The following is a 17,377-nucleotide window of genomic DNA, read 5'->3' on the forward strand; positions in this document are numbered from 1 at the left end:
GACTTCACATATATGGGTATAAACACATACATACACCAGTCAAGTCACTTTCTATCCCTCTGTTCACTGTTTAGGCCCTGAAGGTATTGTTTACAGCCGGACACTTGGCTTGCAGGGAAGAATCTCATCCACCTGAGATCTTAGGCCCAGTGCCTCCAATCCCCTCCTCTCTTTCTGTTAAATTTCTGCAAAGGCAGGAAGTACCAGAGTGATGCAGAGGTTGGCTGGAAGGTTGAGAAGAGGCCCCAAAGATGTAAGGCTTAGGATGACCCTGAAGAACAGATGGGGTTTGGGCAGTCGGCATGGAAGCTAGAGAAAATTCCAACTGGGCAAGGAAGGAGTGGGCACTATAAATGGGGGACAGGGAAAAGACTGGAACACAGGGTTTGGACTGGGAAGTAAAGAGGATGCTATAAGGCAGGTTCGAGGGGTGGGTTAGAGAGAGCATGATGGCCCGCTAAATCTTTTAAGCTCCACTCTGTGCCACTCACGTGCTACAAAAGGGTTTATTTCAGTGTGAGGTAAGATGTAAGTGCTACTTTAAGAATTTAACTGAACCAAAATGACCTGGGGACCAGGGTGCTAGTCTACTGTTCTAGGTACCGTTCTCCTGGGGAAAAAAGCCAACGTACAATGGTGCATTAGTCTGTTTGGGCTGCCATAATAGAATACTAGAGACTGGAGGCTTAAACAACAGAAATTTCCTTTCTCGCAGTTCTGGAATTCTGCAGTCTAAAATCAAGATGCCAGCAGAGTTGCTTCCTTCTGAGGCCTCTCTTCCTGGCTTGCAGACAGCTGCCTTCTCACTGAGTCCTCACATGGTCTTACCTGTGTGTGTGCATGGACAGAGAGAGGCCGCTGATGTCTCTATCTTCTTATAAGGACACGAGTCCAGTCTGATTAGGGCTTCACCATTATGACTTTATTTAACCTTAATTACCTCCTTAAAGACCCTATTTCCTAATACAGTCACATTAGAGGTGAGGGCTTTAACTCAGGAATTGGCGGGGGCGGGGCGTTTCTGCCCTATGTGAGAGGGCTGGGAATGGCACAGAGCACATCCCGCTGAAGGCTGTGCCTGTGCTGCCCTTCCCACCTTTTCCAGTGGTAAGATATAGGCAGAGAGGGAAGAGCGTTCTAGAACAGGCTTCATGACTTGCTTCAGTTCAAACCTGTTCAAACCCAAGGACAAGCATTCACTCTTGTGGACCAGCACAGCTTACCAGATTTTCAGGGGTTGGGGGAGAGTTTAAAGCCCAAATAAAGTGTTAATTTCTCGTTGGCCGGGGCCACAAGCCGCCCACACAGTGTGGGCAGGTAGCTCCCTCAGCATCCAAACTCCCTCTGTGGGGAAATGAAACCCCCGGGGTCATTTGGAGGAAAGGTGCAGTTTCAATACACCCATACAAAGGGAGTAGAGTCATAAGATTTATTACTTTCAAAAATAGATAACTAATGAGAACCTACTGTATAGCACAGGGAACTCTACTCAATGCTCTGTGGTGGCCTAAATGAGAAAGAAATCTAAAAAGGAGGGGATATACGTACACGTGTAACTGATTCACTCTGCTGTACAGCAGAGACTAACGCAACACTGTAAAGCGGCTGTGCTCCAACAAAAATTAATTTAAAAAAAATGATTTATTACTTATATATCCCAGAAGCAAAGGGACACAGTGAGCCGGGGGAAGGGCAGTCTTCCACCCCAGGTCACAAGCCAGCAGGAGATAGAGCAGGGTAGCAAGCACCTAGTCCTTACAAGGTGATTGGGGCAGAGGCTACTAACTTTTCACAGGCTTAACTCTAAGTGGTTATTTTTTTTTTAACATCTTTATTGGAGTATAATTGCTTTACAATGGTGTGTTAGTTTCTGCTTTATAACAAAGTGAATCAGTTATACATATACATATGTTCCCATATCTCTTCTCTCTTGCGTCTCCCTCCCGCCCTCCGTATCCCACCCCTCTAGAGGGTCACAAAGCCCCGAGCTGATCTCCCTGTGCTATGCGGCTGCTTCCCACTAGCTAGTTTACGTTTGGTAGTGTATATACGTCCATGCCACTCTCTCACTTTGTCACAGCTTACCCTTCCCCCTCCCCATATCCTCAAGTCCATTCTCTAGTAGGTTTGTGTCTTTATTCCTGTCTTACCCCTACGTTCTTCATGACCTTCTTTTTTTTTCCCTTAGATTCCATATATATGTGTTAGCATACGGTATTTGTTTTTCTCTTTCTGACTTACTTCACACTGTATGACAGACTCTAGGTCCATCCACCTCACTACAAATAACTCCATTTCGTTTCTTTTTATGGCTGAGTAATATTCCATTGTATATATGTGCCACATCTTCTTTATCCATTCATCTGTTGATGGACACTTAGGTTGCTTCCATGTCTTGGCTATTGTAAATAGAGCTGCAATGAACATTTTGGTACATGACTCTTTTTGAATTATGGTTTTCTCAGGGTATATGCTCAGTAGTGGGATTGCTGGGTCGTATGGTAGTTCTATCTGTAGTTTTTTAAGGAACCTCCATACTGTTCTCCATAGTGGCTGTATCAATTTACATTAAAAAATTTTATTTTATACCCGCTTAGCTCTAAATGTTTTTAAACTTTTATTTATTTATGTTTTCTGGCCACACAGTGTGGCATGCAGAACTTCCCTGACCAGGGGTCAAACCCATGCCCGCTGCAGTGGAAGCTCAGAGTCTTAACCACTGGACCACCAGGGAAGCCCACTCAGTGGTTATATTAAAAGGTTCCACCAGGGAAGGCAAAGCAGGAACCTGTGGGGATACCCTAAACCTATCTAAAAGTCCAGACTCTGAACTTTTGGTGTTAGTAGGGTCACCATACTGTAAAATGCCTAGGCAGCCACTCAGAAAAACAAAATCGTTTTCCTCAAAGTTGTTTTCCTCATCACCCCTTTCTAGTTTTGACCCTCTTGCATTATGATCCCAGCTAGGACAGCAGGTGACATGACGCAGCTGCAGGAAGGGCTTGGGGAAAAAAGCTCAGTGAGGGCAGCCTGGAGTGGAGTAAGATAGATCCTGGGTGAAATCCCAGCTTCACCACTAGCTGTGTGACCTTGGGCAAGTGACCTCACCTCTCTGAGCTTCCATTAAAAAAAATTTCCATTATCAAAAATTTTAAACAGAAAAATAGAAAGAGAATACAATGAACACTTATACATCCGCCCAGATTCAACAAGTCTAAACTCTGCCATATTTGCTTCAACTAAGCCACTTTAAAGTAAATTACAAATGCTAAGGACCATCGTCCCTAAATACTTTAGCATTTGTGTCCAACAAAAGAGAACATTTCCCCCCATAACCACAAAACTATTACGCCTCAATAAAACAGTTCCCTGGGGCTTCCCTGGTGGTCCGGTGGTAAAGAATCCACCTTCCAATGCAGGGGACTCGGGTTCGATCCCTGGTCAGGGAACGAAGATCCCACATGCTGCAGGGCAACTAAGTCCACGTGCCACAACTACTGAGCTCCCACGCCTCAACTAGAGAGCCCGTGTGCCGCAAACTACAAAGCCCACACACCCTGGAACCCACGCGCCACAACTAGGGAGAGAAAATCCGCACGCCACAACTAGAGAGAAGCCCGAGCCCACACGCTGCAACAAAAGATCCCGCATTGCCACAACTAAGACCTGACGCAGCCAAGAAAATAAATAAATATTAAAAAAACAATTCCCTTATATATATATATTATTTAATATTCTGGCCACATTGAAATTTCCGCAACTGTTCCCAAATTATATTTTACAGATGGTCCATTCACACCAAGATCCAATCAGAGACCTTGCATTGCATTTGGTCATTATGGATCTTAAATCACTGAGTTTCCATTCTGCTCATCTGTAAAATGGGAAAAGAATAATACATACCTCACAGGGTACACAAATTAGACATAATACATGTTAAGGGGTTAGGCTAGTGCATCCAAAAATGTACACTATTATTATTAGCTTCCTTACTGGACTTGCTCTGCTCAAGGCAGCAGTGCATTGGGATGGAGTGTCTTGAGATGTCAGTAGCATGGGCTAGAGATAATGAGGCAACAGGTCCCAGCATCCTCAGGGATGTAGACCCACAAGCTGCATTTTGCCCAGCCCTGGCCTGGGGATGGAGGGAACCAGTCTCACCTTGACCACCTTCAGCACCCCCGATTCCTGGTCCAGCCCATGCTCCCCCTGGAAGCTCTGCTCCCTCAGGAACTGCTCCACAGCCTGCACAGTCTCCAACACCTCTTTTTTCCACTTCTGGCTGGGATGCAGGCAGTGAGCCACGAAGGAGTTCAGCCTGGAAGCTGGGGTGACAAAGAGCTTCGGGGGCACTGCCATCTCTGTCTTGAGAGTACCACTGGTGGCTAGATATATACCCACACACCTACCCAGCTCCTGGCACACACACTCTTCTTTAAGGGGACTCCTCCTCAGCTGACCTCCAGCACCCTGTGGAATAAAGGACCAGAGTGGAGAGGAAACAAGGGGTGTCTGGCTGACCAGGGGATCCTCTTCCTGGAGGCCATTCACTGCAGCTGGGGTATCGAGGGACACTGGGTGAAACCACCTTAACAGGCGGGGCTTTTAGTCACCCTTTCTGCTGTAGGTTTCATTTCTCACCTCTTAATTTTCCTTTTACAACTTGGAAACTGAAACTGGCTTGAGGATGGCTCTGGGAAAGGCAACTCCCCCAGGAGATGGGAGCTGGATGGTATCCACCAATCCCATCCCCACAACCTTGTCACCCAAAACAGGCTCAGTAAGAGCAGGCACTCGCTGGAGGTTGGGCTGAACAGTGGGAATTCTAGGGTTCCGCAGAACAAACTCTGGAATTCCAGTCTGCCCTTTGCCAGACTCTTAACCTCTCTGACTCTCACAGAAATAATCCTTAAAATGGGTTTAAGAATAATACCTACCCCATAGGTTGTGTGGATTAAGCAAGAGAACATTTAGCAGAGAAAACATTAAGTAAATGCAAGTATTGTTATTCGTTCACTGGACATCTATTGAGTGCTGGCTGGGTGCCAGACATTGTGCTAAGAAGACAATGTAAGACGTGGTTCCTGCCCCAGGGGCTCCCAGAGCAGTGGGGGAGACGCAGGAGACACAGAGAGTCCAGTGTCCTGTGTACTAGGAGAAAAGAGGGCACAGAAACTTGGTGGAAATTCAGGCAGAAGAGTTTCTTTGGGGTCACCTGTGGTGTCAGTGAACACCTGCTTGAGATGAGTCTTAAAAGACTGGGAACGCGGCCAGGAGACAGAGGGCACAAGACAGGATAAGGCTGAGAAGTGTGAATCATCCTGGTATGTGCCAGGACTCGGCTGTCAGATCCACGTTGGCATGGAGGGCAGGGAGGGGAGAGATGAGAGCTGTGCCTGGACAGGTGGGCAGGGATTGAAACTCGGAATGCCATTCATTCATTCATTCAACAAACATTTGTTGCGTGCCTGCTATGTGCCAGGCAGGTGTCCTGGGGATACAGCAGTGAATAGGCAAAATTCTCGGACTGCAGAGAGCTAACCCTCTAATGGTGGAGACAGATAATAAACAGGATAAATAAGTAACATTATAATAATTAAGACGGTGATAAGTGCTAATCAGGAAAATAAAGCAGGGAAAGAGGTTAAAAGATACTGACTACGTGTGTGGGGGGGGTGAGAAGTGGCAATGTTCAGGGGTTCAGTCTCAAGAAAGGTGGCTAGGGAAGGTCTGAAAAGGAGACATTTGAGCATAGACATGAAGGAGGCGAAGAGTGAGCGGTATGTATGTCAGAGGGAAGAATGAGAGAAAGTGGGACTTCCCTGGTGGTCCAGTGGGTAAGACTCCACTCTCCCAATGCAGGGGGCCCATGTTCGATCCCCGATCGGGGAACTAAATTCCACACGCATGCCGCAGCTAAGAGTCTGTATGCGGCAACTAAGAAGTCCACACGCCCCAACGAAAGATCCCGTGTGCCGTGACTGAGAGCCGGCTCAGCCAAAAATTAAAAAAAAATAAAATAAATTAAAAAAATTAAAGAAGAATGGGAGAAGGAACAGCAAGTGCAAAGGCCCTGTGGCGGCAGTATGCCTGGTGGGATTGAGGAATAGCAGTGTGACTGGAATGGAATGATCAAAGGGGGAGAGTGGGAGGGGATGAGGTTTGAGTACAAGTGTAGGGGGCAAATTGTGTAGGATCTTGAAGACTACTAAGACTTTGGCTTTTACTCTGATTGAAATGGGGAACCACTGGGGAGTTCCAAGCAGAAGAGGGACATGGATGGACTTTCATTTTAACGGTATCACACTGGCTGTTCGTGGGAAGATTGGATTAAAAGCAGAGGGTGGGGAGTGGAGGTGAGAGCAGAAGCAGGAATTCAGTTAAGAAGCTACTACAACAGTCCAGGCAAGAGATGTGGCGCCTTGGATCAGAATGGTAGCAGTGAAAGGTAGGGAGAAGTGGTATGGTTCAATTTTCTTATTATGGAAAATTTCAAACATGAACAAAAGTAGAATAATACAATGAACCTCCATGTACCATCCCCCATCTTCAACAATTATCAACCTGTAGACCATTTTTTAAATGTTTATTCAGGTCTTCTGCCCATTTTTATTTTTATTGGCCACCCGGCACGCGGGATCTTAGTTCCCCAACCAGGGATTGAACCCATGCCCCCTGCAGTAGAAGCACAGAGTCCTAACCACTGGACCACCAGGGAAGTCCCAACCTACAGACAATCTTGTTTCAATGATATCTCCATCCACATCTCCCCTCCTGTATTATTTGGAAGTGAATCCCAGACCTCATATCATTTCACTGGCTATATTTTGAGTATAAACAGGTCTTGCTAAAGGATAGAGTGTGATGTGAGAGAAAAATTAGAGTCAAGGACCACTCTAAGGCTTTTGGCCTTAGCACTGGAAGGATGGAATTGTCCTTAACTGAGAAGGGAAAGACTGGGCCAGGGCACAGTGTAGGCATGAAGGTCGGGAGCTCGGCTTTGGAAGCAAACTTGAGTGTCTAGTGAGAGAGATCCAAGTTGGCTAGGGAGTTGCATATTTGAGTCTGGATTTCAGGGACGAAGTCTGGGGTTGAGATACAAATTACCAGCATAGATATATTTAAAGCCATGAGGCTGGATGGGTTCACCAAGGGAGTGAGTATAGAGCAAGACAAGAAAAGGACCAGTGACTGGGCCCTGAAACACTTAATAGTATTAAGTGATTGGGGAGAGGCAAGCATCCGGCAAACAAGAATGCGAAGGAGTAGCCAGGGAGGTGGAAGAAAAATCAGCAGTGTGTTTTGATAGCCAAGTGGAAACATTGTTCTAGGAAAGAGAAAGTGATCCACTGGGTCACATATCAGGTGAATCTGCGCTGACTTTGTCCTGAGGGCAGTGGCAAATCAGAGGAGCGACCAGAGGTGAAATGACCATTCTGGAAAGATTGGTCTGGCTGCTTCTGTGGGGAGGATGGATTGCAGGGGCCAGGGGTAGATATGTAGGGAAACGTGTCAGGACACTGTACAGTGATCCAGGTGAGAGGGAAGGTGACCCGGACTTGGCCGGAGAAGGGATGGGATTCTAGGTCTACCTTGGGGGGAGGGTGAACAGGACTTGGTGACTACAGGTAGGAGGTGAGGGAAAAGACAGGATGGCTATCAGCTCTCTGGCTTGGGTACCTGGGTAATGGATGGAGGGTACTGTTAACAAAGGGAGGAAGATAAAAGGAGGAGTGGGAAGTGGGGAGGTCTACAAGGGTAGCTGTTTAAGCCAGAGAGCTTAAAAAAGTTGTCCACATTGCCTAATGCTTCCGATAAGTTCAGGAATATAGGTCTGAGAAGCACCCAAGAGGCTACTGGTGATCATTGTGGGTGAAATGTAAGGGAGAGCTGGGAGCAGAAGCCAGATTTTAGGTGCGGGGTTGAAGAGTAAGTTGGGTGAGGAGGATGGAGACCAGGAGTGTAGATAACACTTTCAAGAACTTTGTCGTGAAAGGGAGGAGAAAGACCAGGTGTTAGCTGGAGGAAGTGGTGGGGTGGAGGGTGTTTGTTGTCTTAAATACCATTTGGGGGAAAAAAAAAACCCTCAATCATGACACGTTTCAATTTAAACTTTCCAACTGGCTAACCCCAAACGGAAAGAATCACATTTTTAATTACATAAATTCTAAAAGTCTCCATATTTTCAAAGTTTGGTAGTGCCTGGTCCTTAAACAGTCCTATATTATAACTGTTTAAAGAGCAGTGGCAATTTCGCAAACCAAAGTCAACAATAAAGTGAGATTCCAAACATTTGTCCTATGTTTATAATGACAGATAATGAGCTTCAAGGCAATATAAAAGTTATTCAAACAAACGTTATTCAAACATTCAGACCTTACATCTTAGTTTAAAACTTTTTTTGAAGTATAATTGATTTACAACACTATATCGGTTTCAGGTGTACAACATAGTTATTCAATATTTTTACAGGTTGTACTCCATTTGAAGTTATTATAGGCACTTCCCTGGTGATCCAGTGGTAAAGAATCTGCCTTCCAATTCAGGGGACACAGGTCTGATCCCTGGTCGGGGAACTAAGATGCTACAGGCGGCAGGGCAACTAAGCCCGCGTGCCACAACTACTGAGCCCATGTGCCCTGAAGCATGCAGGCCACAACTAGAGAGAAACCTCCACACCACAACGAAGAGCCCACGTCCTGCAATGAAAGATCCCGCACGCCTCAGTGAAGATCCCGCGTCTCGCAACTAAGACCCAATGCAGCCAAAAATAAATTAAATAAATAATAAACCTTTGAAAAACTAAAGTTATTATAATATATTGGCTCTATTCCCTGTGCTGTACAATATGTCCTTGTAGCTTATCTATTTTATACACAGTAGTTTGTACCTCTTAATCCCGTCCTCCTATTTTGCCTCTCCCCACTGGTAGCCACCACTTTGCTCAATAGACTTTACATATTAGTTTTGATTCATTTCATTATTCATTTTCATGAGATATCTGGGAGTTCAGCAGCTTTCAAGATTTCGAAAGGGGGAATTCCCTGGCAGTCCAGCGGTTGGGACTCTGGGCTTTCACTGCCAGGGACCAGGGTTCAATCCCTGGTCTGGTATTTAGGAACCTGCAGGCCTTGCAGAGTGGCCAAAATAAGGAAAAAAAAAAACGATTTAAAAAGGGAACATGGGGCTTCCCTGGTGGCGCAGTGTTTAGGAGTCCGCCTGCCGATGCAGGGGACATGGGTTCGTGCCCCGGTCTCGGAAGATCCTACACGCCGCTGAGCGGCTAGGCCCGTGAGCCATGGCCGCTGAGACTGCGCGTCCGGAGCCTGTGCTCTGCAACAGGAGAGGCCACAACAGTGAGAGGTCCGCGTACCGCAAAAAAAAAAAAAAAAAAAAAGGGAACATGCAGTCGATTGTGTATTGGTTTTATGGTTTGTAGAAATGCCACGTAGTTGGGCACATTTCTATGGCGGTGGGGGAAGAGCTAGTAGTTAGGAAGGGTGTGGGCTGGGTTTTAGGAAGAGGAAGATACATAAAGATGGGTTTTCTCTTAGCTTGTGTTCCTCCAAATGCAGAGCCTGAGACAAGGAGTTGCATGAGACTTGTTTTGGGAAATGATCCCAAGGGACAGGTGTGGGGGATTGAGAAGGAGGAAAAAACAGTCCAAGAAATATCATGAAATTGATCACTACTGTGGGCAGCTGAGCTTTGATCCCACTGGGGACCCTCTAAGGAGCAATGCAGAACGTGCCTCAAAATTATCCACCTGAGAGGTGGAGGAGGGGAGTATGCACTCGCTGCACTCACTGGTTCCTGTCTTTCAATGCGCCAAGGCTTACCCCCTGGGGTGTTAACTCCCTGGAACTTCCATATTTGCTCAGAATTACTTGGAAGGCTTGTTAAGACACAGATTGCTGAGTCCCACTACCAGAGAACCTAACTCAGGTAATTCTGGGCTAGTTGCTGAGAAGTTTTATTTCAAAGAGGTTCCAGATGATGTTGATTCTGCTGGTCTGGGGTCCTTACTTTTGAGAATCAATAACTTAGAGGTTTGAGCTTTGAAAGGTGACAACATGGGGGAGAAGGAAAGTTGACTCAAAGTCATGGAGTTGTGAGCCAGCATTCAGTGTTCTGGAATTGCAAGTGTTTGGCCACGTCTGGTATGTTCTGAGAGTGACGAGGAGAGACTGAGAGGTCAGCAAGAGCTAAATGGTCAAGAACCCTGAATGCCAAGCAAAGGAACTTCAACTTGATTCTGTAGGTAATAGGAGCCATTGGAGAATTTTAAGCAGGGGAGGATTCTGTTTCTATTTATGCTTCAGAAAGAGCACAGTGGTCTGGGTAGAAAGGGGTGAGCTAGGGGGACATGACCATAGAAGTCTACAAAATGAACAGCCTGATCTTGGCACTCGTGGGGATGTGGGGCCTCTCTTAACGAGCATGATGGTGTCACAATCCTTGATGTGCAGTCTGAGAAGCTATTGATTCCACAGTTTCTGGCCCCGGAACCTGAGTATCTGATCCTCCATGTAAGGTCCTCCAGCCTCTTCAATCTTCTCTTTCAAGTCGTGGATGGAGTCATCAGGGTCAATGGTGTAAGGCTTGCCCTGGCCACTGGAGTCCTTCATGAAGACCTGGATCTCAGGGGGGAAGGTCTCCAGCACCTGGAGGCTCCTGAAAGGAGAGACAGTGGTGTCCACTGGGGCCACATGTCCTCTTGTTTTCATAGTTTTGCCTTTCCCAGAATGTCATATGGTTAGAATCATCCAGTGCGTAGTCTTTTCAGACTGGTTTCTTTCAACTAGCAATATGCATTTAAGCTTCTTCCATGGCTTTTCATACATCACCACTCACAGTAACAAATTATTTTTTTCTTGTGATGAGAGTTTTTAAGATCTACTCTCTTAGCAATTTTCAAATACACAGCAATATTGTTAGCTATAGTCACTACACTATACATGACATCCCCAGGACTTATTTATCTTATAACTTGAAGTTTGTACCTTTGGTCCACCTTCAGCTATTTCACCCACCTCCCACCTCTGGCAACCAGTCTATTCTATGTATCTGTGAGTTGTTTCTTCTTTGCTTTTAAAGATTCCACATATAAGTGATCTCATACAGTATTTATGTTTCGCCCTCTGACTTAATGCACTTAGCATAATGCCCTCAAGGCCTATCTGTGTTGTCACAAATGGCAGATTTCCTTCTTTTCATGTGGCTGAATAAAATTCCATTATCTATCTATCTATCTATCTATATCTATCTATCTATCTATCTATATCTATATGTCACATTTTCTTTATCCATTCACCTGTTGGACACTTAGTTGTTTCCTAGTCTTGATTTGCCTATTTTATTTTATTTTTTTACACACACTGCATGACATGCGGACCTTAATTCCCTGACCAGGGATCAAACCCATGCCCCCTGCAGTGGAAGTGTGGAGTCTTAACCACTGGACCACCAGGGAAGTCCCCTGCTTTGCCAATTTTAGAATCAGGTTATTTGTTTTGGTTTGTTTGTTTGTTTGTTTTTTGCTATGGAGTTGTTTGAATTCCTTATAGATTTTGGATATTAACCTCTTATCATACATGTGGTTTGCAAATATTTTTTCCCACTCCTAGGTTACCTTTTCATTTTGTTGATTGTTTCTTTTGCTCTGCAGGAGCTTTTTAGTTTGATGTAGTCCCATTGGTTGCTTTTTGTTTTTGTTGCTTGTGGTTTTGTTGTCATACCCAAAAAATCATCACCAAGACCAATGTTAAAGAGCTTTCTCTTTATGTTCTCTTCTAGGAGTTTTACAGTTTCAGGTCTTACATTTAAGTCTTTAATCCATTTCAAGTTAATTTTTACAAATGGTGTAAGATAGGGGTCCACTTTCTTTGTTTTGCATGTGGGTATCCAGTTTTCCCAACACCATTTACTGAAGAGACTATCTTTTCCCTGTTGAGTATTCTTGGATCCCTGTCAGTTAGTTGCCTGTATGTGTGTGGATTTATTTCTCGGCTCTTGATTCTGTTGCATTGGTGTATGTGTCTGTTTTCATGCCAGTACCATACTATTTTGATTACTCTAGCTTTGTAGTATAATTTGAAATCAGGAAAAGTGTTGCCTCCAGCTTTGTTCTTCTTTCTCAGGATTGCTGTGGCTTTTGAAGTCTATTGCAGTTCCATACCAATTTTAGGATTGTTCTTCCTATTTATATAAAAAAAGTCATTGGAATTTTGATAGGGATTGCACTGGATCTGTAGATTGCTTTAGGTTGTATGGACATATACTCTCTGACTGAGATGTGCATGTAAATGATTTGCCTAAGACTTATTAAAGCAAAACAAAAAAAGTCAAAGAAACTGCTACATTAGAAAATACTAAACATGTAGAGTATGGGCGGCTGGTGTGTGCTCGGGATGACCCAGCCCCCTCCAGGCCAGAGAGGTGGGTGGGAAGCAGCAATTACAACAGACAAGGATGACCCTCCCTGTTTACCCCTCCCTCTGGGCCCATTTTCTTCCGGGCTGCATCGTTTAAACTCAAAACACACTTTTAATATAGGGCCCTTGTAGCCATCTTGTTGTGCTACTCTTCACAACCCATGAGCAGGGTCACAGGAAACTGTAAACAGGTCTGGCTTTCCATGTTACCACTCATACAAGCCAGTGCTTTTCCCACTTGATCTACAGATCACAGACACGTGAGGATTATGCAAAAGAACAAGAACAAAGCTTTATTATAAGTTTCACATCGAAACAGGGTCCACACGAGGCCCAGCCTGGGAGGAGGTGGACACTGATGGCCTCGCCACAAAATTATTGGCTCAGGCCAACTTCCTCCTCTTAAACCCCAAGGTAATGAATCGTGACCCGGAGGAGAATGACTTGGTCGATGGCCCAGCGGTTTGTTGTCCAGCCAAGCGCTTGGCAGGTGATGAGGGGGCCCTAAGAGCAAGGCTGCACCTTGCTGTGCCCACTGCGGAGCTGGGGCTGATAGTAGTAGAGGCTGGAACCGACACACCCCTAAAGTCAGTCTTGGCTGGGCATGGGTTGCGCCCTCCGCTGGAAGTAGGGGGGCCCTGCCTGGGTGCGCCCACGGGGATGTGACCTAAGATGGGCCCTCCCGTAACACTGAGAGCTGCAAACATGCAGCTCAGATCTCGGGCAGCCGCTCTGCTCCCAAAACCCAGCTGTGTGCTGGCATGGGTGCCCACGGTGGAACTTGTGGATGATGAACCCACAGAAGATGTTTGTGCGGGGCCGCCCGAAGCTGGGGGGCCTGGAGCAGAGGCAAAGGCTGAAGCTTTCCTTTTCCTATGCTGGGGAGAGCTGCCACAGGCGGTGGTTCCTCGCTGCTGCCAATCAGGGCCCCCAGGGATGTGACTTAAGATGGAGGCAGTAGTGCCTCCAAACCCAGGCTTCTTCTTAGGGCTGGGTCCCGTGGTCACCATGGGGTGGCTCTGGTGAGGAGGGCCCCAGGAGTTCAGGCCCACGCTGCCCCCTTTGCTGTGTGTGGTGCTCGGGGGTCCCCTCGTTGCTGTTGTAAGGCTGAGAGCTGCAAACATGCAGCTCAGATCTCGGGCAGCCGCTCTGCTCCCAAAACCCAGCTGTGTGCTGGCATGGGTGCCCACGGTGGAATTTGTAAATGATGAACACCCAGAAGATGCTTGTGCGGGGCCGTCCGAAGCTGCGGGGCCTGGAGCAGAGGCAAAGCCTGGAGCTTTCCGCTTCCTATGCTGGGGAGAGCTGCCACAGGCGGTGGTTCCTCGCTGCTGCCAATCAGGGGCCCCAGAGATGGGCTGGGTAGTGGCTCCAGGCTGCAGAGGAAATCTCAGAGTTTGGGTGCGGGACCTGAGTGCAAGCAAGCTGGTGGTGACTGTGACTGAGGATGTGCTGTCACTGGGGGGCGTCTGCCGGGCCTGGGTCGAGGAGAAGAGGCTCCCACTGGAGCCAGGGGCGGACCCCAAGAGGAGAGGATGGGAGGGTGGAGTGGTGTCCATGGGGGTGACCTCAGGGTCAGAAGCGGCCTGGGGTGCCAGGCCCGCAGATGTGCCGGGTGAGGGTCTGGAACTGACAGTACACGTAACGGGCAGGCTTGGGGAGGGGGCAGTAGGGCTGGTGACGGGAGGTAGGTTCTGTGGGGTGAAGACAGGAGAGTCCACACACATGGGTTTCCTATGCTGGGGAGAAATGCCCAGGTCCCCGATGGCATAGGTCTCACCCCGCAGCGCACTGTTGATGCGCCGGAAGGCTGCTTGCTTCTCCGAGTCTAGGTCTTCAGCGGTGACCCGGAAACCCGGCTCAGGGGCTGGGGGCAGCCTCAGAGGCTCCCCTCGCCGGTGCGGCAGCAGAGGAATCCTGCGTTTTCGGGGCCTGGGACTGTCAGATGTGCGGGAGCCCTCCCTCCAGGGTCCTTTCTGCCCTCTTGCTGTCTCTGCATTTTTGTCAGGCTGGCTTTTCCTCCGGTAAACCACCGGAGCTGCAGAGGGCGATGGAGGGCCCTCCTCGCCCCCTGTCTTTGTAGACTTCTGGGGCAGCCCTTGCGGTATAGCGGGACCCCTCCTTCTTTCCACTGGCAGGAAACCTCGGGTGGAGCTATATGAGCTCGTGATGGCGTTTCTTTGGGGGCAGGAGCTCATACAAGAGGTCTGCTGTTTCCTGGCGGATCTGTCCTCTGCCCACTTGGCGTGGAGGTCTCTCTGCAGAGGTCCAGACCTGGGCACGAAGAAAGAGCCCCCCAGGGGCCTAAATGCAGATCGTGCGTCCCCGGTGTCATTGGGGCCGCTTCTCTGGTCATCGTTCCTCACTGTGACTGTGGGGACTTCCTCCTGCTTGGCCATCCCTTGCCCCCTCTCTCCCAGGGCCCTCAACACCGTCTTCTCGGTGCTGTAGTTCGGGACACAGCTGGGTGTCGTGGCCGGCACTGGCTGCCCCTGCGCCACACTGGCAGTGACTGTGTCCACTGCGGACACTGAGCTGCGGGACGTCGTGGAGGTGCGAGCACCCATCACTGCCTTCTTCCGATGGCCTCGCCTGAAGATGGAGATAAGGATCCCCATAAGGAGTGCAGCGTCTGCGGGATGGTAGAATGGGGTCTCAGAGACTCTGTGGCAAAGCGCAGATGCAGAGTCACTGGACACTTGTGGGCTGGCCTGCGAGTGGATAGCCGGCCATAGACAGCTGGGTGGCCCGGGCCGGCCACGGGAAGTCGGTGGGCGCGGGGAGCGGGCTGGGGGCAGCCGAGCCCTCCTGGCAGGTGCTGGTCCCCCAGTGCCCGGGGCGGGGGTGAGGGGCAGGGCCTACCTAAGTAACTGCTCCTAGAGAACTTAGGTGAGGTCGGTCCGTGGATACGGAGCTGGGCTCTGAGCACTCTCCTTCAGCTGCCAACTCGGCCAAAAGTGGAGTGCGCTCTCTTTGGCCTGTTGCCTTTTTATACTCTGAAACCTGTGAGCGAACAATGGGCGTGCGTTGGTGGGGCGCAACAATTTAGGGAGGGGTGGCGCATGCGCAGAGTACACGTCAGGCCCTGGGGCGCACAGGTGAGGATGCGCGCCCCTGGACCGTCTAGCGCTTCTGAATCCCCCGGGGGTCTGAGGGCTGGAGGTGTTTGCCTTGAGGGTGATGAGCTTCTTGGCAGGACAGCTGGCCCTTCTCCCCTGGCCGCGCCCCAGTGCTGTCGGGGTAACTAACTGTACTGGACGGGATCCCCGCCCAGCAACGTGGAGCAAGGTTGCTGGCTGTGCAGCTCCCACAAGAGGCGGCAGCTTTGGCAGCAACGCCTCTGCGTTCCCCTGGCGCCACTGGAGGGGAGAGCCGCTAAGAACGGAAGTGCCCACACCATCCAGATCCTGCTGGGGCGACACCTGAAGTGGTGGCCAGGGCTGGCTGAGAGGGCCATACTTACCATATGACCCAAAAACCCACTCCTAGGCAGTTAACCAAGAGAAAAACTTTTCACAAAACACAAATGTGAATGTTTTAGCTATCTTGTCCACAATTCCTAAATATAGGACTATTGAGGTTATCCAATTTTCTTGAGTTTGTCATTTTTTAATTGTTCTTGGAATAACACTATGTATACGTATTGTTTCACAGTCTAGAGTTAATATTTTACCAATTAAATAAAATTCAGAAGGCTTACATCCATATAGATTCTTTTACCTTCCACTCTTTGTTATAGCTGTCATATGTGTCACCTTTATATGACTTCAACGCCACCCTCTGAGACTGTGGTATCCTTTTTTCATACATATACAGGGAACTCCCTGGCGGTCCAGTGGTTAGGACTCAACACTTTCACTGCTGGGGCCCCGGCTTCAGTCCCTGGTAGGGGAACTAAGATCCCGCAGGCCACGCAGGCGTGGCCAAAAAAAAAAAAAAGTCATACATATATAAAATAATGTAAGAGGATAATTTTTCCAGATACTTGCCATTTTTGTTGCCCTTCCTTTGTTCCTGAAGTTGCAAGCTTACTTCTTTCTTGTGTCATTTCACTTCAGCCTGAAGAAGTTCCTTTCATGTAATGTTTTTATAGCAAATTGTCTGGTGATGAATTCTCTTAGTTTTCTCTCATCTCCATCAGACTTCATTTTGGCTTTTGTTTGGCTTTCAGTCTTTAAGGATATCCTTGCTTTAAGGATATCATATCCTGGTTTGGTCTTTTCCTTTAATACTTTATAAAGATGTTATTCCATTCTTTTCTGGTCTCTGTTTTCTGATGAGAAATCACAGTCCTTCAAGTTGACATTCTGTGATGTATAACAGGTCGGTTTCCTTGACTGCTTTCAAGATTATTCTTCACCTTGGCTTTTTTATCAGATTGTGTGTCAGGGTGAGGCTTTCTGAGCTTAGGTCTGTGTCTCGAAATCAGTGACGTTTTCAACTATTCTTTTCCTCATATATTTTCTTCTGCACCTTTCCTTCAGACCCTCCAACGGCACAAAAGGTAGAACTTGCAATATTGTTTCACATGTCTCTGAGACTTAATTTTTGTTCAGTCATGTATCCTCTTTGTTTTTCAGATTGTGCCATTTCTATTGATCCATAAGTTTTCTGAATCTTTCCTCTGTTTTCTCTGTTCTGTTATTCAGCGCATCCAGTGAATGTTTGCTTTTGGATATTGCATGTTAAGTTCTAAACTTTCCATTTGCTTCTTTTTCATAGTTTGTACTTCTCAGTGAAGAACTTCTTTCCATTAATTTCAAGAGGATTTACCTTTAACTCATGGAGCATGGTTGTAATGGATGCTTTGTCTGCTAATTCCTCCATGTGGGTTATTTCAGGGCTGGGTCTGTTGATTGCATTTTTCTCTTGAGAATTTGTCACATTTTCCTAGTTCTTTGTATGCTCCGTTGTGTGATTTTGGGTGGTATCCTGGAAAGTTT

The 17,377-nt window shown here is 47.5% G+C and overlaps 1 pseudogene across 1 annotated transcript in view; it reads right to left on the bottom strand.

The window, feature by feature from the left end:
- Positions 1-8,590: 8,590 nt before the first annotated feature.
- Positions 8,591-17,377, bottom strand: part of LOC149744045 (UDP-N-acetylglucosamine--peptide N-acetylglucosaminyltransferase 110 kDa subunit pseudogene) — a 148,633-nt pseudogene continuing 139,846 nt past the window's right edge. The window contains exon 5 of the transcript XR_016391577.1: positions 8,591-10,674. The product of XR_016391577.1 is annotated as a UDP-N-acetylglucosamine--peptide N-acetylglucosaminyltransferase 110 kDa subunit pseudogene, transcript variant X7 (transcript). The remainder of the gene's footprint in view (positions 10,675-17,377) is intronic.

Source organism: Delphinapterus leucas, unplaced genomic scaffold (assembly GCF_059928025.1).
Source record: "Delphinapterus leucas isolate spDelLeu-1000000601 "Yukka" unplaced genomic scaffold, BTC_Dleu_Yukka2 spDelLeu_asBTCV2_sq25, whole genome shotgun sequence".
NCBI lineage: Eukaryota > Metazoa > Chordata > Mammalia > Artiodactyla > Monodontidae > Delphinapterus > Delphinapterus leucas.